Below are 24,634 nucleotides of genomic sequence, written 5' to 3'. Positions count from 1 at the left end.
CCCGTTCCGCAGACTCCAAACCGTTACCTGTGGACCCCAGCCCGTTCACTGCGAACACCGAACTGTCCCTGGAGGACGCCAGGCCTTCCCCTGAGAACCCCAGCCTCTCCCCTGCGGCCGCCGCTCCACCGGGCCCCGCTCCCGACCCGGCGCGGACCACAGCGGGCTCGGACAGCGCCCCCCCGCGGCGCAGTCCGGCGCAGCGATCGGGCAGACGTGAGCGCCGCCGCGTCCCTCGCGCCGGGCGGGGGGGGGGGGGGGGGCGCAGGGGGGGCGGCCCGGAGGGGGGGCAGGAGGGGGGGGGGGGTCGCGACGGCGGCCCCTGGTGTCGGTGTCGCTGCCGGCAGCGGGGGGAGGTCGGCCGGGAGTCGGCGGTGCGGCGGGGCGCACATTCCTCCCGTGAGTTCCACCTGCTCCGCGTTCGCCCGGGCACGGGGGCTGCGGGGGGGGGGAGGGGAGGAAGGAGTAGGAGCAGGGGGGTCCTTTGAGTTGCTGTGATTCTCCCGAGCCCCGCGGCGGTGCCGGCGCAGGTCCCGCGCTTTGGTCGGACGCTCGTCCGGCCGCGCTCTGCGCTGCCTCTGCTTGGGCACACGTGCGGCGCCGCTGCTTCCCTGCCCACTGCCCGAGGCGCGGCACCTCCCGCGGATGCCTCGAGGCGGGTTCTCGGACTCCCGGGGGCCGCTTTAGCACTGCCCGGGCCCGCGGGCGTGCGGGTGCCAGAAGCAGCTCTTCCCCTGCAGGCTGCGGCGGCTGCAGCGTTGGGAGGCGGGGGTAGATCCATCCCGCCCTCCTCGTCCCTGGCTGAGCGTTACCGCCGCCGCCTGAGGGGGTGGGTACGACTGATCCTTCGGTCCCCGCGCCGGGACTTTGTGCGAGGCCGACGGGAGGGACGGGCTTACCCGGGGCTGGGGTAAGGCGCGCTTCCCGACCGCCAAAGTTTCCCGTGGCGCCCGGCGCCGGGAGCCCGAGCCCCAGCGGGCAGCGAGTGGTGCCGTCCCGGGGCTGGTGCCTCCCGCCTATCACAGGGTCCGGGTTAAAGGGCCGGGCGGCATGCCGGTGGTGGGAACATAGCTGAATGCGGAGAGGCAGAGCCCCTCCGGACTCAGCACTGCCCCGCTGGCGCTGTCATTTCTTCACCTTTGGGTGTCCAGCCATGGGAAGTGGTCAAGTGCTGACATTTTGTTAGTTTCGACTTCCAGCTGTTTCGAGTTGGGTATGGTTCCCGGTAGTCCCTGGGAGTGGCTTTTTTTTTGTTTGTTTGTTTGTTTTTGGTGGGGGTTTCTTGTTGCGTTTTTGGTTTGGTTTTTTTTGTAAGCCTTTACTCCTCATTCAGTTCCTTTAAAACTCATGTATTGCTTTCAGGCATTATTATCAAAATATGTATGTTTTGTATTTCAGTCTCTTAGAAATTGATTTGCGCGTATTTTTGAATGTGCTAGATAACTATCCACTTGACAGAGCATGGCTGTGCTGTGAGAGCTGCTATGTGAAGGGGTGGGTCCCCAAGCCCTTCAGCAATGGTAAAGCTGTGGTCAGTTCTCAGGCTGGCTTATGGACTGAAAACCCAGAGATGCTGTCATTGGCAGGTTGGTAGGTTTTACCATAGGCTATTTTCACATTGCCTGCTGTATGCTTGCAGATGAGTGCTCTTATAGATTGGAGTAAAAAAAAAAAAAATAAAAAAAACCTAAATCACTGGCATTAATTAGAATTTTTAAGCTGCTTACAAGGTAGCAGACATTTTTAATATCACAAGTCTCTGTTATCTGTCACTTGATATGAGTCAGGTGTTTTGTTTCCTTTTTGATTTGGCCCACTCCTTTTCTGTCTTTGCAGGGGTTCTCACATTAAAACCATCAGTCATAAATATATAGCCATCAAAAAAATGCAGTTTAATACCAAAAATTTAACTGAACTTAAGTTTTTGAAGTTCTTATATATTGGATTGTTACTTATATTTCTTTTTTGTGCTGTAGATCTGAAATCACGAGTCTGTCTTGTACTCTAAATCTGAAATCAGGAGCTAGTTTTCAGAAAAAAAAATTGCTGCAAGACTGAAGCTGACTAGTTTTCTGACTAGCACATGCAGAAATAATGGAAACTGGCTTGAATTTAGCCCTTAAGTACTTGGCTAGCTTCACAACTTGATGCTGTGATCTCAACGTTGGGACAGGTGAAAATAAGAGGTCTAGGAGGTAAGGACTAGCAAGTCCTTAGATACTTCCTTTGATATGTGGAGGCAGATCTGGAGAAGTGTATGTGCAAACAGGCTTAGAGTAATCTAAGAGATCCAATCCAAAATACAAACCCACCATTTTGATGCTTTATCTGCTTCCTTGTCAGGTGAGAGAATCTCAGGGCTGTTGCGTATCAAATAATACAAGATAGGATTGAATCTGCTTGTTGTGGAGGTTATTTCCCTGCATGTGGCTGATACTACAAAATGGTCAGAGAGAATTTTTTTTCTTGATTACTTAGAGGTGACCCCATAGGAACTAAGCTGTAAAATGCATACATATTGAAGACAATTCTTGTTGTGTTGCTTCCATTTTACATGTAGTAATGGCTCAAAAGGTGCCAAGAGGGTGGTATTTGTTCTGAAGTTCTCATTTTACAGATTGACAGAATTATTCATGTTGCATACTCAAAAACAATGGCATGCACAATGCAATTAAGACTATACTTAGAAGGAATTTCATAACTTGTCAGGTTTCTGTTTAATCCTTAATTGGATCTGACCATTGCTTGTGATATTCAAGATGAATAAATCTCCTGGGATGCTTATAGTAATACTATCCAAAGTTCCAATTACTACAAACAGATTTTTGAAACAAATGAAGGGAAACAAGCTAGAAAAAGTATTTCTAGTGTATACTTTGAAAGAATCGCTAACAATTAGGATTAAATACTTAGAATACCATATCTACCATATTCTGTATGGTACTGATAGGCTATATCATGTTAGTTGTCTTGAGGACAAGATACAGTGCTGGCTGATCCGAGCAAATTGTTGCTGGACTGGTTTACCAGCCTGGTCTAGTATGGCAATCTGTATAGTCAAAATAATTTTAAAAATGTCTCTACTTAGGCATCCAAGTTCAGTCTAATGTTAAAGTGGCAGAAAGAAACACTGGACATTCTCTAACTAGTGAGAAGTGTTTTCTTCTTGCTCCAGAGCTTGAGTCAATCAAATGAATGCGGGGTGTTTTTCAGACACAACTATTTTTCTCCTTTTTTCTCTCTCTTTTTTTCTTGTCCTACTCCCCTCTTTTTTTCTCCTCCCCTGTTCTCTTTTTCTGTTCTCTTTTCCCTCTCCTTTTCCCCCTTACTTTCTTTTCCCCCTCTTTTACTCTTTCTTTCCCCAACACTTTTTTCATTGCCTTCCCCCTCTTTTATCACCTTCCCCCACTCATGTCACCTCCCCCCCTTTTCACCTTTCCCCATTCTGTTTTGCTTCTCCTCACCACTTTTCATCTTTTTCTCTCCCTTTCATACCTCTTTCATACCTTCCCCCTCCCCCCTCTTTTTTCTCTTTTTTTTTTTTTTAATCTCCTTTCTAAGGCAGTCAGGAGATAAAAAATTGAAATTCATAGGGGAGCAGAAAGACAGTGAGAATTTACAACATACTCCTTAATGAATAACCCCCTTCATTTCTCTGTGATAAGTGAAGGACTCCATTTCCTGTCAATCTTGCATGTACTCAAATTCAGTTTCTTCCAATAGCCCAAGGCAAGGAGGAGAGGGTATTATTTATATATTGTTCAGGCATGTTGAATCAACTAGAAACATTTTCCTGCTTTGAAAGATGTAAAAGTTTTACTTGAAAAACTTGGTTCACTAGATCTCAAATTTTATGGGTTACTTTATAACTTATGTGAAACAAATATTTCCGTGTGAATTTTTATCAAAGATATGTCAAAGTGTTGGGTGCTTTTGTTATGACAAAACTATATATTCTGGAAGCATAAAGTAAAATCAAGTTGAATTTTGGCATATAACTTAGGACCATATGAGCAAAGCACAAGTACTCACAAAAATTATGTAGTGTATATGGGAAGCAAAATGGTTATGGTTAGTGCTGTTTTTTGAAGCACTGTTTTGGAGGTATACCTCTAAAATTTTGGGATTTATTATTACAAGTGTTGAGAAACATAAGTTAGGTAGAGATTCTCTTTCAAATCTATGTAAGAATGTGGATGAAACTGAGCATTAGCCCGTGAAAGGATACCCATACATTGTATATGAAGAGATCCCAGAAAAAAAACCAAGCTTTTCCGATTTTTTTTTTTAGTAGGTGAAGGTCAGGCAGTGTGTTTCTAAGGAAGACACTTTGCAGTCATTAGTTGGAAGAGCTCTGTTGCAGCAATACTCCAAACCCTGTGAGCACTTGCTGTGTGTTTTAGAGGAAGGGGTTTTCTTGCTTTCCCACCAGCCATCATTATTAGCAATGAAACTACTCATCAGAAACCACCATTTTATGCAAAGAACAAAGTGTGTTTTCTTGAAAGTGAGAGGCAATAAATGATAACTTGGGCTGTTCCTGCTGTAGTGGTGAAGTTCCTGCATTTTAGGCAACAGATGTCACTTTGCAAGTCCTGGTTTAAGATTCTAAGGTTCTATAGTAGCCAGAGTGCGTCACCATGTGAGATGGAAGTTTAAAGTGCAGCTGCTGACAATGGATCACTGAATAGGTGGAAACATGACTTCTATTTTTGAACAAATTAATTTTCATGAACTTGTATTTGAAATCTATTCTTAGATTTTTTTCATGCTTTCATACTCTTGCTTTTGCAGTCCTGCATTTATGAAGACCAGGATAGATGGTTATCACATCACTATGATTACTTGCAGTGACAAGGGAGAAAGGAATGCTGGCTACCAAGTCCTCATTGTGTATTTTCATTTATTCTTGACTGGTAATGATGTTGCGTGATCTTTGCTGCATTTATCTTCCCTTTGGACAAAGAATGCTGAAGGTGATGTTGAGTCATATCATATTTCTGATCCATAGAAATCAGATCATACTCCATATGGTCTCATGTATGGTCTCATACTCCATCACTGCCTGCCAGTTCCACTCCACAGTTTATCAGTATTCTTTTTTGGATGTTAAGGGTCCACTTGGTTGTCTCAGTCCTGTTCTAATGTTTTAGTCTGTGCTGTTGTACATTTGTGGTCTTTGTGTACTAGTACAAGTACTTGTAGAAATCCCTTCAAAGCAATGGTATCTGGAAAGTTTATCTTCTGCAAAATCATCTAACTGTGTTAGAGTCCTAGTGTGTAGAGTTAATCAAGACTTAAATAAGCAAAAAAAAAGTTTTCTTCTGACAGTCATATGTTGCAAGTGGCCTACTTGTTTTCAGTCTTCTGTGTTGTGTATGCCTCAGGTCTTCATACTTGAACAACAAAGGGATTATTAGTCTTTCATACTTGGGAACAAAAAGGGATTATGAGGAAATGTTTATGTTGAACTTAAGGTTTGGGATTTTTTTTCCTGTTTTTTAAAGCACAGGACCTGATTAACACTAGAGGGCCACTACAAAACCATAGATTTGTTTTGCTCTTACCCTTTCCACCCACACATAAAAATGGGGGGGGGGGGGGAGGGGGAAGAGTTTGTTAGCTGTACATTTGCTTTCTGTTGCAGACTTCTAAGTAATGTCCTTTGATCCATATCATAAAACAGTTACTCATCTTAAAAATTAGGGCCCACCGCATACCATTTCTGGCTTGTTTCAAAAATGTCAGTCTAATTTTCAGTCCAAATTATTCACAGTCTTTGTACCTACTCATTGTTCTTGTTTAGCATCATTCAGTAGCTTAATTCTTAGTTCATTCTCTGTATATACTTCTTTATAGAGAACAGTCATGTTTACTTTTAGACTTCATATTGCTGGGCTTAAAAGTCAGGATTATCTTTGTTTCATTACATACTGGGAAAACTAAGAGCCTGTTGGGTTCAGCTTGGAAAAGAGAAGGCTGATTTCCATTGAAGACTACAGCTTCCTCTAGGGATGAAGTGGAGTGGATGGTGGAGATCTGCTCTCTCTGGTGATCGGACACAAGGAAGAGGAATGAAGCTGAATCAGAGGAAGTTCAGATACACAAATATAAGGCTATATTTATGAAACAGTTAATGAAATTACCACTTGTAATCTTGTTTTCAATTGTTTTTGTTTAACCACTCATTTTGAGTTGGGTTGTTTTTTTTTTCCCCACATCTTCTAATCTACTTTCCTTACATTTAATAATGCCTCATGTTTTAGTATGGATGAAAAAAAAATAGTTAATCACCCCACCCCTGACCAGGTCCACTGCATTTTCTTTAGTCTTGGGGAATGATCTTTTGTTTCATCAAAGAAAGATGGTAATTTGCTAAGATAATGTAAGAAAGTTTATATTTAATTTTTTTTCTGTCACTCTGTTTCTGATTTCTCTCTTTTCTTCTCTGTTTCTTGTAATTTCTCTCCATTTCTAATTATTTTTTACTTCAGAATCCATTTAGTTTATTTTTCTCTTTGGTTCTTTGTTGAAACAAAGGTGAATTAATGTACTTGTAAGTAGTAGTAGGTCTAAGGTACATTTCTAAACAAACTACAGGATGATGGTCAGCCTGAAGGCTTAGATTGCTGTCTGATAACGTCCCACAGTAAGTTTCTTTGGTCTACAGATTGTAACATTGACAAGTTACTGAATATTGGTGGTGAAGTCTTCCAGTTGAAGGCTGAGGTGTTGTTTTGCTGTGAAGAGAATAAGAGGAGTGCAAACAGAGACTAGAAGAGAATGTATGGAGAAGTAGGTGAATCGGGGAGGAGCAGACGAGTTGCATTGAAGGTCAGTCTGTGGAAGCAAATGGGGCTTAGTCTGCGCAAAGAAATGCGGTCATGATCTGGTAGGAGGGGGAGAAACTGTATGAACTCTTGGGTTAGGCTGACAATCTGGATTTAGGGAAGAAAACTGGAATAGGAGATGGGATTGTATGAACTAGTGGCTGAAAAAAAATTGAAGTGAAAGACTGTAAGGTTGAAAATCAGGCTAATGTGAAGTGAGGTGGAAAAGAAAAGGAAAGACTGAGTGGAACAGGTCAGTTATGACCCATGTCACAGTAAACGTATTACTTCTCATATCTTTAAGAGGTATTTAAAGGACTGCATTAAGAATTATTGAGAATAGTCAAATGCTTTGTTCTGAGATGCATTAACATGCATTCATAATTCAGCATAATTGGTATACAATTATGCTTACCTTCATCCTCATATTTTCAGGAAATCATAGCTTTTTCTTTTAGAAGTACATACCCATCTGTCATTTGTGGATCCTCCCTGTACCCCTTCCCAGTTGACATTGTGAAACTGCACCTTTACATCTATTCAGTACTGAAGGTGGTTGTAGTCCAGTGTTTTATCAGTAACAACAGTGCTTATGGCTTTGTGACTTTGTTAGTGATTATTTTGCTTTACGAGTCAGCTTGCTTTAATAAAATTCTCCCTGAACCTCCTTCATGTGCCCTAAAGCAGGAGTGAAGAAAAAGAATTTGAAAACAGAAAAGTCAGCCTTGCTTGCTTACAGTAGTCCACTTAAAGCAGGGTGGGAATGTTACTGTTTGTTTTAGATATCAGCTCTGTTGCAATCTTTATGCTTTAGTTTTTCATGGATTATTTAAATTCAGAGTAGTTAAATTCAGTTGGTTTTAATTCCTTTTGCAAGCATGTTGTACCCTGATGTCAAATTAAGGAGATGGATTTTATGGTATTAAGAATCCCAGTCTCATTATGGAAAAGATTAAGGATTTTATGCTGAATTTTAAAGCATCCTTTTTATCCCGACTTGAAATACTTTTTGCTTCCTTCTTGTTTACTGTTGTTTATATTGAGACAATGCTAATGTATTTGAATCATCATTTTAAGAATTTTAGTTTACTGTAGTCCTTTCAGAAGAACTTGCTGTAGTACCTAGTTTGGGAGAACCTAGCTGTTCTTATAAAAGCTCTTCATATATAACATAGTTTTTATCACACATGACAGTTACCAGAATGTTAAATAAACAATGATTTCCAGTTTTGTTTCTGTTCGACCAAAAAAAAGGTGGTTTTTTTGGTCCTTTCTTTGGCTGTCTCTCCCAGCTTTCTCCCTGTGAAAATAAAGGATCACAGAGTGGTTGAGGTGGCAGGGAGCCTTCGGAGATTATGTAGTGTAACTCCACCCTCAGTTAAATAGGACCAGCTATATCAGATTGCATATGACTGTGTTCACTCAGGTTTTGAGTAGTTCTAAGGATGGAGACTCCACAGCTCCTCTTGGCAGCCTTTTCCCATGCTTGACCACTCCTAACAATGAGCAAGTGTGTTCTTTTTTGCATGGAGAATTTATTCTGATTCAGTTTATTCCTGTTGACTCTTTTCTAGTCAGGGGACGCTGCTGAGGAGTCTGACATGCTTTCGTCCTATGCTGATCATTCTTCTGTTTATGTGTATTGATTAGGTTTCGCCCTATCCTAAGCAGGCCTTCTCTTCAGGTTGTAAACAGTCCCATCTCTCCTCATATGATAGATGCTGTAGTCCTTTGATCATCTTTGTGTCCTGTGTTTGGTCTTGATCAGTACGTCCATATCTCTTACACTAGTTTGGACTCCGCTTGTGTGTTGTGTCCACCTGCTTGATACATGTGAGGGTAAGGGTCCATGGTAAAGTTCCTCTGGAAATGGGTCGAGGCTGTTTTTACTGATGGCTTTGCACACCTGAAAATGTGTTTCTTTAGGTTGCGATCTCAAAATCTAAAGTAGGCTTAAATTGTTTGTTAATTAGCTAAAGTAGTAATTTCTGTGAAATTACCTTATAATTCCCATAAGAAATCTCCTGTATAATTTTCTCATGAAGGAAAATTATCTTTTATATTTTCCATAAGTCACAAGTTTCACAGCTTGGTAGTGTGTCATGTTCTACTGTGGTGAACTGCAAGGAGTTTTTTGAAAACAGACGGTCTATGATGAAATTCAGTCAAACAAGATAGTATTGTATCTGAGAACCGGTTATTGGTAACAAAAAAAAGAGAGAGTTGCCCTACAAAAGAGGACTAGAAAAGACAGAAAAAGGAGGAAGGAAAATGAAGAAGAATGCGGGGAGTGGAGGGCGGGCAGCGGGAAGAAGCCGGCATCACCAGCAGCAGTCCGGGAATGCGGTCGAGGTCCGAGTGTCAGAGTGAGTGTCGCTGTCTGCTGGGCAGCCCGCGCAGCTCTCGGAGGGGCTCCACAGGCAGCGCTCCCGCGGCCGCGGGGCTGGCAGCGGCGCTTGGGCGGCAGGCCCAGAACGCTGCACAGCCCTGCGGTGTCGTCGTGGAGGTGGGCTGGCTCGGCCAAGCCGGGCTGGAGGCAGGCGGGAATGCAGGAATGAAGCGGGCAGGGCGTCGGTCAGGGAGGCGGGGAGGCAGGCCAGGCGGCGGCTGGGACGAGCGAAGGGCAGGGCAGGACACGGGCTGCGCACAAAGGCAGCCGGTGTCTGGCCAAGTGCCCGGCGGGAGTGGGGCGACGACGTCAGGGAGAGTGAGGGCCCAGGGGGCAAAAAGGCCATAAAGGAGGCTGGAGCTGGGGCAAAAAGGACAGACAGGCTAGGGCCAGGGCAAGAAGCAGACAGCTGGCTGGAGACATAACAGAAAGCCCCAGAGCTAGTGACGCAGTTACTTTTATGTCCCCTGGCTCCTCCCAAGGTCTGCCTGCAGACAGGAGACCGCTGGCCCAGTCCAGCATTCCACTGCAGCCCATGGGTGCAGACCTTTTTCCATCTGACTGGAGAGCCCCTCTGGAGGGTACAGTATCTCCTGCCACCTGTCTGGCCCAGGTGAGACATGAACTGCCTGCCAGACAAAGTCTCCCCAGAGACGAGGGTTTCCTCCATCTCCTACTGCCTCCTGCAGTGGCACATGTGCAAACCCTCCCACACAGGCCTCTAACAATCAGTGTTGAGACAGAATCAAAATTAAATTAGCTCTTCACATAGTGGCAGTGAGGTATTATGGTCTTTCTTTTGTGGAATGGACTTACCTTACTAACTCTAGCATACCAAAGTTGTTTCAACATTTGAGTTTGTATGAAAGAAAATAAGTAACTCTCACTGGTAAAAATTATTTTGCTCTGTAAGAGGTCAGTAGTACATAGCAAGGGCAAGGTAAATCAATCTTTTCACGGGTCATCTGAACATGGAGATCTTGCCCCATAAACCCATTTTCGAGGCTCTCTTTGTGGTCATCCTTGGATGTTGATCACCTCTATTGGCCTTTTATTTCCCGCTGGAGTGTCCTTTGTGCCCAAAACTAGGCTGAGCAGGTGTGACTGAGCATCACTGTCACTCCCAGATTGCCAACAGATGTCGCTGCAAGTTTAGCGGTACTGAGAATTCCCAGGGTGAATGTCCATGTCTGCTCTGTTGAAGGAATAGGAATCACCGTTTTTGCAAAATATATGTTGTAGAACATATTGGCAAAGTGTTCTGAAATTAAGGACTTAGTTTTTAGTACCTGGGCCAGTGTCTCAGGGATCACTGAAAACAAGGTTGTCCTTCCAGTACCAAGGTGCACCCCCCTCTTCTGTCTCAGACAGGAACCTGGTGTCTGGTGCTGTGTGGCGATGACCTGACAGTAGTTTGTAAGTCTCATAACCTTGGACTCACGCCCTCCTATTCAGAATTATTAATGCTCATGTCAGCACTGTTGGCCAAATCCATTGAAGGGCAAGTAGGTGGAAGGTAGGTGGAAGAATTCACAACTGTTTTTTGGTAAGTCTTTTAGTGTGCTTTACTAAGCTAGCTCCACAAGGTTGATGGGGATATGTGATAAACTCATGTTACCTGGTGTTCACCATTCCACAGCTGGACCATTTTTGCTGGAAATGACAACCCTTATTTGATTTAATACAAATGGGAATGCCTAACCATTGGTTTAAAAAGCAAAGGCCTTTCATAATGACCTTCTGGTTGGTAGGAGAGGTAGGCAATACAATCAGGTGCTTGTACATGTATCTGCCAGCACCAGTATTTATTGCAGACCCCGGTCTTTTGAAGTGGCCCAGTGTAACATCTGTCAGGGTGGCCTTAACTGGTCAGCAACAGCATTGTGTTCCTGTAGTAGCTCACCATGATTTGCAATAGAGGCGTCTACGTGTCTCTCACAGCTAAGTAAGCAATGCTTTTATACACCAAACCCTGTGGGGTTTACCATGTATCATCCAGTCATCTGCTTGTCATTTCCTAGACCACAGTGCGAAACCTTTGTGTACTGCCTAAGAGTCAGAAAAAAAGACTTCTGAAGCTGATTGTTCTTCCAGCACTGTAGGTACAGCCATTAATTTAACCTACTGCTTGCTTCTTCCTTTCCTTGATAGGTTAGGAAAGTTTGCTCTGCCATTTCAAATGATGTTACTTTCCATTGCAGTTTTTCTTTCACATTTCTTGATGTCCAGTCAGTGAAACATCCATTCTCCATTACTCATACAGTGGGAACTGCTCTGCCCAATGTAGAGGCACACTGCTGTTACTTAGGACCATTTGTCCTGTTTTCTCCTGTAAGGCACTTTGTTTTGGCCAGGAAATATAAGCTTAGAAATGCACTATTTCCACTTGACCTTTTTTTTTAAAAAAATTTTTATAATGATTTTTTATCTGGACGAAATATGGTGTAAATTGCCTCTGAAACCACCATAGACCAAGAATTTTCTGTTTCTGCTTTGCATTTCTGCTATATAAAGTATGATTTGTTCAGTTGATTTGAGCAACATTCTGTAAAGTGCCTGCCAAATTATTCTTCCAAATTTTACTCCTGTGGCAGTGCTCTGAATTTTCTTGGGGATCATTTCCCAGACGTGATTTTACATTGCCTCAGTGGCATTGTGCAGTGCTTCTCCCACTTCTTGTTTAGTGATGTGGATAAGATCATCCCCCTAACAGCAGTTTACAGTGTGGGAAAGTATTGAGGTCTTCCAAATATTGGGCTACTAGCCCATGGCAAATTCTGGGTCTGTGCAGATGCCTCGGCAGCAGTGCTGTGGGGGTGTATTGCTGAACCTGACATGAGTGTGTGGATTGCTGCTCTGGCTCATTAGCAGTTGGCATTCCAAAGAAAGCCTTCACTGCATCCAATGCCACAGCTTCGGGTACAGCTCACTGGCTCAGAAAACTTGGGCACTTGGTATCTGTGTGGGGCAGCCTTGTTTAGCAGTCAGTAACCAACTGTCATTCTCTGAGAGCAGTCAGGCATCCTCACTACTTAGATGGGGCTGCTGAAGTGGAGAATGGGCTTTCTGAATGATGCCTGTCTCTGACAGCTGTAATGATCTGGATGATCTTTAGGTAGCCTCTGGTTAGCCCGTACCATTTTAATGGAGTAGTTTTGAGGAAGTTTCCAAATCAGGATCTGAAACAATTTTTCTCACAGTGATAGCAGGAACCCTAGAAGAATATTTGCCTCCCTGTTATCTTGAAAGCTTTTCCTGACATCAAGTCATACCCAGTAATGTAGTCACGTACTTAACCTACCTGCACCTTTGCCAGAAAAGACAAGTAAGAACCCAGCTGTAATAGCAAAGAAGTATAACAAGTTTCTACCTTCTCCCCTTCCCTGCCTCTCCAAGTGATTAATTGTTATTAGTTTATTTATTAGGTATAGGGGACCCTGTGAAATACAGTGACCTCAGGCCTGTAACTATCAGAACCATCACCCACTGGCAGATGTGTACTGCCAATACAATATAAGTTTTCTTAACTTTCTGTGAGATCTCAGCCACCCATTTCACCTTTGTGGGGATGACGCAGATCTAGTTAATTGATACAGAGTTTGTATGTGACCTACCAAATTGGGGTAAGGAATGGTTCTGGTATACCAGGAGTGCTCTTTTCCCAGTGTTATAAATGCAAAGGCAAATTCAGGTTAAATAAAAGAACAGTTTATTATAAAACAATTTTTATAATAAAAATAAACAACGAGGAAAAACCACAATAAAATAAACAGCGCAGCGCTGGGTGGACAGGGGTCTATACCCAAAGGTATAGGTGTTCCCAAATCCACCAAGGAGGGTAGACTGTCCGGGGTTTTTATAGGGATTTTGTGTCCTGAGGCCAAAACTCTGAGCAGTTACTGTTCAACAAAGAGTTTAGATGGCTGGTTGAATGAATTTCCTGGAACCGTGGAACTGAATCAATAGACGACTGGGCAGAGTCCTCTCGCATGTGAAAGGTTCTGAGTGCTTCTTGATTGTATCTTCGGTTGGGCTCTCAGAGTGAAGTGTCCAAGTCCGGTGCGGAGTCGATGGATATCTCGGCTGGGCTTCCACTTATTGTCCGGCCTGATTGCATCTTCAGTCGGGGTTTGCAGGAAGGGGTGCCCAGGTGCGGTGTGGAGTCGATGGGCATCTCGGCCTGGCTCCTTTCTTTGTTTGGCTTAATTGTTCATGTCCTGCTCTTTCTTTCAGGCTGATGAACGTCGCCTAGGGTCGTTACCGCCTGAATGGGTAGTTACTGCTGGGTTTGGGGAAATTCTTCGGCCACACTATATTTTATATACTTTTTACATTGTTACAAATCTAGTTATATACTTATTTATTCTTTCACGAATTTTTTTATCCAAGGTTACATTTATCACACCAGTGAACATGAAAACAGTAGGTATACTCAGTCTATCCACTGTCCTGATTTATTTTTGTGGTCTCTTTTTATCTTTTCCCTGTTTATATTTGTTTCATAAATAAAGGATGGTTTCCTGTCAGTTTTGTATTTTGGGACTGCAGACTGGAGTAAAACGTAAAACATTTCCTTTTGTGTAACTGTTTTCTGTTGCAGAGTGTAATATATGGTTGTATAATTCGTGTTTTATTGTATATATATATAAGCAGTAAGAAGAAATAAAAACTAGTTACAAGTATCAAACACACATGCATAGCAAAGAGTTACAACACCACAGCCAGGAGCCAGAAGAGAAGGGTCATTTGCAAAAGAACAGAATAGCACCAAAGAGAACAAGACCCACCCAAGCAAAATCAGCCTACTAACGACTCAATGATTTTCACCTGATACCGAACTGATCTGATTCTCCAGACCATGCATTCCAATACCCAGTTCCGGTAAAGCCACTCAAATCTTTCCTCCCTTCTCAGAAATCTAGTTAACAAACCTACAGTAAATATGAATATGCAACAAACCCTAAGAGAAAAAACTGTACAACCTCAAACTGCAGAAACTGTATAAAAACCCACTCCTCCAAAAGACAAGTGTGAACTTGGGGGAATCAGTGCAACAGAAGCTGATTCAGAGTTCACCCAGTGTCGACCCCAGGCTCGTCACTGACAGTGATTGTGATTGTTTCTATAACTAAACTTTAAAAATTTTTCAATAAAATTATTATTGATGAATTTGGCTCTATTTCATTTATAACACAAATTTTTAATGTGATAAATTATTAGGTGGGGGACTGTGATAAATATAACATTGGATAAAAATTCGTGAAAGAGAATAAAGAATTATATGTTATATTTGTAATACTGTAAAGATGCAAAATGTAAAATAATCCAGAGATACCTTCCCTGGGCAGTAACGACCGACCGGCAGCAACGCTTATCAACACAAAATAAAAAGCAGGACACAAGCAATCAAACCAGACAATGAGAATGGCTCCATCGAGATATCCATCTCCTCCGCACCCAAACTGGACACTCCATTCCAGGAAATGCAATCAGAGGACACTCAGAGCCTCTCACATGTGAAAGGACTCTGCTCCACCGACCATTGACTCAGCTCAACGAATCCGGGAAGTCTATTCAAACTCTTTTGTTAGACGGTGCTTACTCCGGATTTTGCCCCAGGATACGAAAACCCCTATAAGAACCCCGGACTGCAGTGCCTACTTTGTGGATTTGGGTAAATCTGTACCTCTGGGTATGGACGTCTCCCTGTCCACCCAGCGCTGCGCTGATTTATTTTATTGTGGTTTTTTCTCTCGTTGTTTGTGATTGAAATTGTTTTATAATAAATCGCTTTTTATATTAACCCTATTTTGCCATTGCATTTATAACATATATCACATGTATCTTCCTATGACAAGAGAGTAGGGATGTATCTTTCATGACTGCCATCTGCATGCAGCACAGGTTGGCATGGGCTGTGCACATTGGCAGATAATTTTGCAGGAGTGGCCTTTACTGAGAAGTTTTTACCTGCTTTTTTCTTCCTGTAGAATACTGAGAGCACATTGCTTTTTTTAAAGTGCTTTTATATGGTGTGATCTATTTCACCTTCTAAAGAAATGGAAGTGAACAAAGTAAATAGCTGCCAAATATTCTGCTTTGCTTGTGGCAAAGGAAGAAAAAACCTATTCCTATCTGCTTTCAGACATCCATGATTGTTTTTATGTGGTCTTCAAAAGACATCTCTGATGTAGAGATTGATCTTCTAACTGTATTCTGTGTCTGATACTTGGTCTTTTATTCTAAGGATGTGTGAGGATGATGCAGATAGATAATTCAGTCCTACATTATCTATATTACTGGATCAATTTGTGTACTTTAGTTTCTATCATGGTACATATCAGTGGAAATTGTGGGCTTGTGTAGTGAAGTAGTGATCAATTCAGTCATTCCACTTGCCTTACCTGGCCTTTTAATCTAATCAGAGTGGAAACAAAATTACATACTTAGTCTCTCTATTTTTTTATAGGCATCAAAGCTGGCAATGCATTAGAGAACTGGTAATGTTATTTTGGCCACCTACAAACGTCTTACCAACTTGTTGGATATACTTCTACTATTGCGATAGCCATTTGGGTCTTGTGTGTGCACTCTAGGAATTACTTGTTTTGATACTGTTGTGTTTCTTTACTATCTTTTTGCCTGCTGAAAAATGTATTTCATAGTTAGCTAATGTAGCAAGAAGTTGTCTGTTCAGTTGATTACTTGTGACTATTTCTTGCAGGAGTTGCTGGATCAGAAATTAATTGCAAGCATGAAAAAACTCATTCTGGAAAACTTGCTTTGAACTGGCATAGTTTCTCTCGAATGTCTGTGCTTAATCTCACACTACTGCTTGATCATGGGAGAGGATCTTTGATCTGTGGAAATGTTTGCTTCCTAGGCCTTCCCCAAGCAGCTTTTACTAAGGTTTATCCCTATCCTGTTCTTGTTGCTTAGGAGTAAATAATTAGCTTCCAGCACCAGTTCTTTCACTTTTTACACAAAGAGGTAGTAGACTCTACTACTCTTTTTTACTACTTTTTTACTACTCAAGTAAACTTGCTAGTATTCACTGGATTCATTATGTGAATATTTTATTCTGTTTTGCAACATTAAGCTTAAGGAACGTGTCCAAATTATTAACTTTTTGTTGGCTACTTCCCCTTAAGTGTTTCAAAAGAAATACATTCTAACTAATCTTTTTAACTTATTTTTGGTTATAACCTCATACTTTCAAGGACCATTTCTTTGTACTGCTGTTGATGCAGAACTCATGAGCTGTACAACATTTCGAGATGAGCCTGTAATTATAGAGTTAGAGTGCACTGTAGTTGGGTGATCTGGTGGTATGTTATGAGTAGGTATATCATCCAGATTGTGTGAACTTTCTGTAAGCTGACATAGGATTTAAATGAGTATCAGTGCTTTAAATGAAGCATGTTTCACGAGAACTGTCATTCATTCTCTTAAATTCTGTTTTAAATGTATTTTACTACAGTAGTTGAACCTTCACGTTCTACTCATAGATTTAGATTTTTCTTTGCTACTTTTTTCATATTTCAGAATAGTTGCCATGCTAGCTAGTTTTGCTGTTGTCTTTGTCACATGTTTTCCTGTCCCCCTCACACTTCTTGGTTTGATTTGTTTTTCGAATGGTCTTGCTCTAGATCCAGAACTCTGACTAGGTAGGAAATGGATCTAACAGGCGTGGAATAGTATCTCCTTTTTAGGGAAGTCAGTTTTCATTGAAGTACTTCCTTTATTGCCATCTCTGATACTTAAATTGCATAAAATGAAACTTAGAAGAAAATGCATTACCAGTGTGAGCAGCACTGGTCTTAGAGCTCTTGGATAAAGTGGAATAAAACCTGAGCTTATTGTAACAATAGTAACAAAGTGCTCTCAAACCAATATTGTTGCTTAGATAACTTAGAAAGTCTGCGCTGAGGCTTTTCCAGTTGTCACACCATACCCCCAGACAGAGGAGAGATTGCGTTAGGATGGTAGCTCTAAACTTCCAGTGTTCTGTAGTAGTTACTGTTAGAGCCAGACAGAGAATGAAGAGCAGCTGATCTTGGCCAAGCATGTTCCCTTGATTTGACTGTTTTTGGAAGATGGAACACCTAGGGCCTTAACTTGCAAACAGAAAGGCTTACTGATTTAATTAATATCAAACCCAGCTATATTTTTTTGCATAAGTACAGTTTCCTGTCTTCCTTGGGTAATTTGACGATTTTGCTGCTACAAATAGTGTTCTCAATACTTAGCTACCCTATTCTCTATAATCTTTTCTATTGAGATTCTGTTCTGTCTATCCATTTAGTGGATATTGGTACACAATACATTTACAAAATGGACTGTAAATGATAATCTTGTTAGATGTGAGTGCTTTTTGAAGAATTTGTATGTACTGAAATATGATATGAAAGTTTTTCAGGGTTCTTGTTTCTTGGTATGTTGACAGTTTTGGGTATAAGATACATCTGTAATTGCTGAAGTTTGTTTGTAGTCTTGACAAATATATGAGCCAGTAAAAGGGGTAGCCTTGGATTAAAGCCACCTTTGCCACTGTTATTTACTGCCCCCATGGCTCCAGATCCTTACCCTCCCTGTTTGCTCTTTGGGCTTTTACTTTATTATTTTCATTTGGTTTCTCTATTTAACTAGTATCAATTTTTTAAAATTTCTTAAACCAATTTCTTAAAACCAAAAAAGACTTTCAATGCAGACTGTATTTTTCTCAAAGTTGCTCCCATTAATTTTTCTCTCCCTTGTTCTAGTTGGGCAGTCTCCAACTTGAAATTTGTGCACTTCTTCTCTACAATAGAAAAGAAACTGGGAGAGGGAGGAAACTAAAGGAAATAAAACTTTATTCTTTATTGCTTTTATTTCAGATAACTGGAGCTATCACCTGACCTTGTCTTGTCAAAATCTTTTACGTCCTTGAGGAGGAGTGCTATTTTGACAATCTTCCCCACAAGCACTAGAATGTTAGAGCTGTTACTTTTGGTGCTTGTAGTCTTCTTTATTCCTTTTATTTTTTCTGTCAGTCACATTTATAACAGTTGCTTATTAAAAATAATATTACTGAAGGGTAATCTTAAGTGTTTCCAACATTTCTGAGAGTTTTTCTGTTTTCCTCTTTTTTTTTTTTATTTCTATGTTTCATTTTTTGGTGATTTTAAAAGTAACTCTCAGCTTCCTTAGTTATGTCTTCAAAATATTTGTTAAAAATAGTTTTTTACCTGGTCTTGGCTTTTCTGAACTGGTCAGATTTTCTGTAGGTTTTGGCGTTTTGCATTTCTGTTTGTTAATAGTTTGTTAGTTTCTTTGCTTCCTCTGAATTTCATTTTTACTTCTGTCATGTGGTATTTTTTTCTTGAGAAATGAGTTGGGGAAATCAATATGGAGTTACTTATTCATTGAATTCAGAAGGCCACTGTTGAAAACTGCACTTGAACTTTTGAATTTGTATTACTAGATTTTTTCAGGAGCAAATGTTTCCAAAGAATGGAATGTATTTTATAATAGTATGTGATGGGCATTCTGTTGATCAGTGTTAAGTACCTGTATATACACAGCAGGGCTCAGTCTTCTTATAGGTATTGTGGTTATCACTAAGCAATAAATCTGTTCTTTGGTTGATGTTCAAATCATGAAGATCAGCATTTGTGTCTTACTTTGTATTTTCATCCCTGTCAACTTGACCTACATACAACCAACAGTCGTTTGCTTAGGAAGAGTTTCTGATATTGTATGTGTGTATACATTATTTGAATATATAATCTCTTTTCAATTATAATAGTGTATATTCACTTATTAGTAATGAGCTGATGCTTTGACAAGGTGCTTTTTGAGGTAAGATCTTTGTCAAATACTATATCTGGTTGTTACTTCTATTTTTTTGTGGTTTGTTTTTTTTTTTTTATGAGTGGACAGTGGTTGTCAAGGGCAGCAATTGTCACTTGCTGACCGTGTTCTGCACTGCAAGTTGAAATTTCAGTTGAGGCTAGATTGGCATAGTCACATCTAAAAGTGACTTGCCTTGTTTCATGGCTTCATAACTACTTTGGTGAAATTAGAGTCTGAACAGTTGTGTCAATCACTTACTGTGTATGGGCTGTGTTGTGGTTTAAAACTAGTAACTAAAAAATTACTTTTTTTTTCTGTGAGATATGGATTTGAACAAGAGCAAAACAGGCTTAAAACTTAATAGGAATAGAAACAGTTTATTAACAAACTACAAGAATAAGAACACTAGAATAAACTTCCAGAAAACTCTTTTATCTCTCACTGCTTAACTATTCTTTTGTACACATGATAACATAGAGACAAAAAAAAAAACTTTAGAACTCTGGTGGTCAAAAACAGTCTCAATTTTTGCTAGAGTCTTTCTTTCATTCTTTGTAGAGAAACAGAAGTCTCTTTTTGCCAATCTATGGAGTTTTTAGAGTTCACTCCTCCCATTCCACATTATTCCGAGGTGTGCATGGGTCAAATGAGTCTAGGGATACTATTTTAAGGATGAGTTATTCAAAGGCAGAAGTCTTCTTCATCTGTCTCTGTGAGCTTTTCTGGAAAACAGCTTTTGCTTTGCTCTTCAAGGCTTCAAAAAATCTTCACTCTATTCATCTCCAGCAACTCACAGTATCACAATCACTCTCTCTTTTTTTAAAAAGTCCACACTTTGAATACTCTATTCCTCCCATACTCTAGTCATGAATTAAAGGAGTCTTTTAAACTACTATTACCCATCTCCATAGCTTTTACAAAAAGATATTTCAGCTGTACGCATCTCCTTATTCTCTCCTTCTTATTTAAACCTAACTCTTTCTCTCACTGTTTTTAGTAGTTTTATGATGTTTTTTACATGTTGATTGTCTCTCTCGTTCTCTGTCTTTTCTGAGAAAAAGGAGTAATCTGTTCATTTATTCAAGTAGTAAAAGAATTAAAAGCTTTAGAAAGCTGCAAGAGTTCTTAGTGTCAGGTTTCAGTCTTGCAGCAGAAACTAAAAACTAAGCTCAGCTGACCGACTCTGCTTCTCTTCCCCCCCCTCTCTGCGGCCTTGTCGGCCTGGAGGGGGGGAAGGAGGCCAAGACAGAGCTTGTTACCTTGTCAAAAGCCGGAAACCAAAGAGGGCAAGAGAACTTTGTCTGTACTTCTTAAGGAGGTGTTTACAAGTTGAATTCACTTTTTAATAGTCAGATCTGCTGTCAATTCTTGGAAATGACTGATAATTGGTCAGGAGGAAAAACTCCCATCAGCCACTAGCAGCTCTAACTTCCTCTCTTTCTAAGCTGTCTTAAAGGTAAAGCTACCCCATGACAGGCTGTTTATTTTAAAATCTTCATGGGATATGGTAGGAGTTGGCCTTGGCTGGCCTTGCCAGATCCCCACTCAGCTGCTCTTTTAGTCTCCCTCGTCAACAGCATAAGCTTAGAAAGTAGAGGTGGAACAGCTCAAGGTCAGGACTGGGAGATCACTCATCAGTTACCATCATGAGCAAAGAGATTGACTTGAGGAAAATTAATTTGATTTATTGCCAATTGAAAATACAGATGAGTGGGCTCACAGTGGGCTGCAGCTTCCTTCAGGGCATCTTCAGCTGTTCTGCCATGGGGTCTTTCATGGGTTGCAGGTTTCTTATCTGCTTCAGGGCTCTTCAGGGGCTGCAGGTCCTGCTGCTTGAAGCACCTCCTCCTCTCTTCACAGTCTGTGATGTCTTCAGGGTTCCTCACTTGTGGTTTTCACGCTCTGCTGTACAGCATTTTCACATTTCCTAAGTATACTTCTCCAGAGGTACGACCCTCCTGGCTGAGGGGGTCAGTCCCCTGCTCTGGTCATGTAGTACCCCATGCTTTTGGCACATTCTCTCCTCACAGAAGCCACCCTGCAGACACCTCACTGCTCGTACTTGGGCATGTAAACCAAATAAAACTATAAATGAAAAATCAAAACTTCATGCTTAAGATAATATGAACAATTATGGGGACTCTTGTTTTGTGTGTATAATTCTATGGGATGAGTTACATAGAACTAGTTAATGTTTTCTCATTGCATTTGCACATACATCTCTTCCAGTTCAAAATACCTAGTGATAGGTAAAGTTAGTATTAGTTTTCTTTACAGAGTCACAGGACAGTCAGGGTTGGCAGGAACCTCTGGAGCTTACTGTGTACACCCACCTTGCTTGTGCAGGACCACCTAAAGCAGGTTTCCCAGGACCATGTCCAGATGGATTTTGAAAATCTCCTAAGTTAGGACTCTCCACAACCTCACTGAGCTCCTACTTGCCCTCACAGATGATTCTCTCAGTCATTGTGCACCTTTCTCAATTGCCATGATTTATCAAAGATTATGAAGAGTAGTGGTCATGGGTGCATCCCATCAGGACCTATGGACTTATGTATGTCCAACTGGCTTAAGTATTCCCTGACATGATCAAGGGTATATCTTCCTTGCTCTAGACTACTCCTGGGATATGATAATGTCATGATGTTTAGTATGACATTTCCTCTAATTTTGTAGCATATAAAGAGACCAAGAGATTGGTTCAAGTAAGGTTCCTTATATGCCTCTAAATGTGTATAAAGTATTTTATGCAGTAATTCAATTCAGTTGATTTATTTCAGTGGTGGCCACTGCTGCTGTTGACAGTTTCAGTTCCTGTTCTGGATTAGTTTTTGTCTAATATGTGAGAGAACAACTGCAGACAACCGTATGCCTTGGAGCACTGTTTTCTGTGTCAGTTTAGTGTTTATATATAAGCAAAGAATGTTTTTCATGAAATTCTGATATTTTAGCCAAGGATGTATGGACTCTATGTAGGTTGTGTTGCTGTATTTAAAAGACAGCTAATATACTAGAGGGATCTTTTGATAAGTTTACATGCAGGTAAGCACAAAGGTGATTTGTTTGAAGGTCAGTCATAGTCCTGCTTCTCTTAGCATCTAGCTTTTTTTCCCCAATATACTATAAAGAAAATATCTTCTCTGCTTCTGTTTACGTTTTTCCCTGCACACTGACAAAGCAAGCTCCATTTAAGTAATAAATCCCCATTAAAAGCAATTTTATATATGTTTTTTACTCTGTCAGGAATTTATCAATTTTCATTCTTTATACCTACATGGGCTTATTATGCACAGGGGAAATAAATTAGTAACAAAAACATGATGCAATGGCATTGATTCTATTTTTTCTATCTATCCTTTCTTGTTTATATGTGAAACTTTATTTGAGAAAATACTACAGTTCTATGTATTGCTCTTGATTGTAGAGATCAATGCCATTATTTTAATTTCACTATCAATGGTACAAATTCTTTGTTTTAATTGATTAAATCAAGCATGTCTGTTGTCTTGTAATAAATTTGGGCATTTTGCTTCATCTTCAAATAAAAATAAAGCTTCCACCATAAACTGTGTTTGCTCACCTACAGGACCAGAATCAAAAAATAACCAGGAGTGTAAGTTGCTCATTTTGCTGTGAAGTTTGTCTCAGCTGAGCTAAATTAGCAAATGTGTCTTGCCTTGCTCAGGTTGCCTACCAGTTCTGCAAGGCATTCACATGTTCTAATTAAGTATTAAGGATTCCTTGATCGAAAATGACCTTTTATGTTTCTACGCAGAGGCTAGAGAGGAGCTGCTGGAAGACCGAAGTAACATATTTAATCTGTAAAACACTTAGCGTAAAGATGTACTAGTTGTGAAACTATAAATCACTTCAGAATGAAAACTAGATCCAATATTCTAATCCTTTTTACCTGTCCCTCTGTCAGACATTTTGTGGTTACAGGAGTGGGATTGTAGCCACGTGTCAAATTCTGTTGTTTTTTTTTTTTTTTTTTCTTTTCATTTAGGGGTTGCTTGTCTGGAAAGGTAACTCACAAAAGGCCACTGTCCCAAACTTCATCTTACAGTGGTAGAGTTTGAGGTTGGGAACATTAATGGGAAGTAATTCACCCTTGTGCTATAAGCAGGGTGAGGTATTTTCATAAGTCATTTTGCTATAAAAAAAAAAACTAGGCATCTGAAAATGAGGTGCTTGTGAAAAAGCCCTTCTTCAGATAAATTTCTGATTCCAGAATCGATTAGGTATGGATGTGTCACTGAGACCTCTTTGAGATTTGGAGGCACTGTAAGCTGAGCATGCTCCTTGAAATGAAAGTGTTAAAGTTACTGCAGGACAGTGAAATGGAATGAGGAATTTTGAAGGATGTGTGTTTGGTTTTCTGAAGTAATTAACTGACCTTTGGTGCACTTTTAGTCAGCCCTCAAACCAGCAAAGCAGTAAAGAAATGGTTGCAGTTAATGACTGAGAGCCAACCCTGTTTTAGGGCAAAGCAGGAAGTTTTTCTGTCAGATTTTTATAAAAAGCTGTGTTATCATTCCATTGGCAGAGCTGCAGAATGAATTTGGTCATTTAGCATGCATAAAGTTTAGGTGGTGGAAGAAGGTTAATATCTGTTTCTTTTTCAGTGTATCTGTGAGGAACAGTTGGAGAGAGCATGACTAAAATTTTTAGATGATGCAAAGTTGGGTTTTACTTTGAAATTTTTGCTTTAAATACAGAAATATAAAATGAAAAGAGGCTTAAACAGTAAAGACAGTGGTCTTGGCAAGTGCATAATTTTTTGCTCTCTAATGGTGATGTGTACTGTTCCATCCCTACAAATTTAAGAGGACATCGTATATTTACACTTAAAAATCCCTCCTGTATTCACTGCGAGTCCTTTTAAAGAAATTTTATCAGAATTATAAGAAGTCTTGTTTTCTAGGAAAAAAAATGCTTGTATGTTTCAAGGATCCATGTTACAGGGACTTACTGCCTGAGAGTATTTGGGCTCAGTGTTACATGCAGACCTTAATTTCCAGAGCTGTAGTTGAAGTGTTGAAAAGACCTACAGAGCAATTAGACTTTTCCAAATGTGAACATATCAATACAAGTGCCTAGGTAGAATTTGTTAATACTTTACACTGTGTCTATTTTGGAAGTCCTGTCTCTTTCTGGTGTTCATTTTTGTAGTTTGTCTGTTTTACATAAAGCAAATTTGCCCTTCTTTTAAGACGGCTAATTAAAGGGTTGCATAGACTTAGAAAATTAGGATGCATTCCAGGCTTTTAAGGGGAAAAGGTTAGTGTGACTAACCTGTGAGAAAAACAAGGTGGCCTGTTGAGAACACAGTTGTGCTGCTGCTTTGCTCCCCATCCCCTGCCTTTCCTTGAGGAGATTGATGATGGTAGTGCTTGTTCCAGAAGTTTGTGCACAGTGGTCCCCTCTTCCAACATTGCAATATCAGAATACATGTTTATTGTGAAGATAATGTACAGGAATAAACAATATCTGTAAAAAGGAAGTTGTGGTAGCATTCTGTGTTAATAGCACACATTATTGTGAAAGCCTTCTGGTACTGCGCAGTCCAAATGTTTAAGGT

The 24,634-nt window shown here is 40.6% G+C and overlaps 1 protein-coding gene across 8 annotated transcripts in view; it reads left to right on the top strand.

Annotated features, from left to right (window-relative positions):
- Positions 1-316: 316 nt before the first annotated feature.
- PAM (peptidylglycine alpha-amidating monooxygenase) overlaps positions 317-24,634 on the top strand; it is a 134,304-nt gene continuing 109,986 nt past the window's right edge. For all 8 annotated transcript variants that reach the window (XM_014261482.2, XM_014261481.2, XM_014261486.2 and 5 more), the window contains exon 1: positions 317-399. The gene's annotated coding sequence lies outside the window, so the exon portion shown is untranslated. The remainder of the gene's footprint in view (positions 400-24,634) is intronic.

Source organism: Pseudopodoces humilis, chromosome 4 (assembly GCF_049639895.1).
Source record: "Pseudopodoces humilis isolate 2021_Gansu_Grassland_sample_001 chromosome 4, ASM4963989v1, whole genome shotgun sequence".
In the NCBI taxonomy this organism is placed as follows: Eukaryota; Metazoa; Chordata; class Aves; order Passeriformes; family Paridae; genus Pseudopodoces; species Pseudopodoces humilis.
Note: the sequence above shows the minus strand (reverse complement) of the source record. Positions and strands in the feature narration are given on the sequence as shown.